Below are 1,103 nucleotides of genomic sequence, written 5' to 3'. Positions count from 1 at the left end.
TACCACGTTTCCTCCATCTTTCAGCATCTCATTTAATGAAAGCCTTGTATCTTCTAACATTTTAGAATAGTCACTCTCTCTCTCCAAGACCCCGTTTTTGGGGGTACATAAATCACCACAAACTTTTTTCTTATCGTGATCGTTTCCACCCTGTTCTCTCCATTTATAAATTTCGTCACATTTACAAAGGATTACAAAGGATTACAAAGGCGGAGCATGCCGACAGGAGACCTTTTGATCCATATCTAGGTCGGATGCGAAAAAAAATCATATTAATGATAAAATAATAAATAAAAACTATGATAATGTAAATAACAAATAAAATACATAAATAAATGCATAGGTATAGTTAAATAATAAACAAACAGGTAAATAGCAAATAATAATAAATTGACATATAACTAATAATAAATAAAAATCAGACAGACAAATGATAACAAAACAAAAACAAATAATATAAGATAAATTATAATTACAGCATCTTACTTAGGTATTTATCTAAATGATTCTTAAAGCTTCGAACTGAACTACATTGCACTACCTGTGCAGGAAGTTTATTCCATTCATTAACTACACGGTTGGCAAAGAACATGACTCCTCCACCCTGTTTCTCCCCTCAATTTCTAAGACAGTGATTACATAATCCATGTCCAACACTGTTTGGTGATAGTGGACCCCTTTACAATTCCCATTACGTGTGATTCTCCATGGTCTTGGATCACGTGTTGGACTCGTGATCGACAGTTGTTAACCTACCGGATGAGAGCTCAGAGCTCGTATGACCGATCTATGGGTAATACTGTGACCTTACACGCACACACACACACCCAACTCCCCGCCCACGAGAGTTGGAGTAACATCCCGCATGGCAGTGATACTGAAATTATTTCAGCCCTGGTTGGGAGTCGAACCCGGACCGCCGTAGTGGCAGGCGAGAACTTTAACCACAGCGAGGTGTGTGTGTGTGTGTGTGTGTGTGTGTGTGTGTGTGTGTGTGTGTGTGTGTGTGTGTGTGTGTGTGCGCGTGTGTGTGCGTGTATGTGTTCGTGCGTGTGTATACGTGTGTGGTTCACCATGGACTTGGATCACGTGTTGGACTCGTG

The sequence above is a fragment of the Oratosquilla oratoria genome, chromosome 32 (genome assembly GCF_046742065.1).
Source record: "Oratosquilla oratoria isolate Oo_2021 chromosome 32, ASM4674206v1, whole genome shotgun sequence".
Taxonomy (NCBI): Eukaryota; Metazoa; Arthropoda; class Malacostraca; order Stomatopoda; family Squillidae; genus Oratosquilla; species Oratosquilla oratoria.
The sequence above is the reverse complement of the archived record's forward strand: the minus strand, read 5'-3'. Positions refer to the sequence as shown.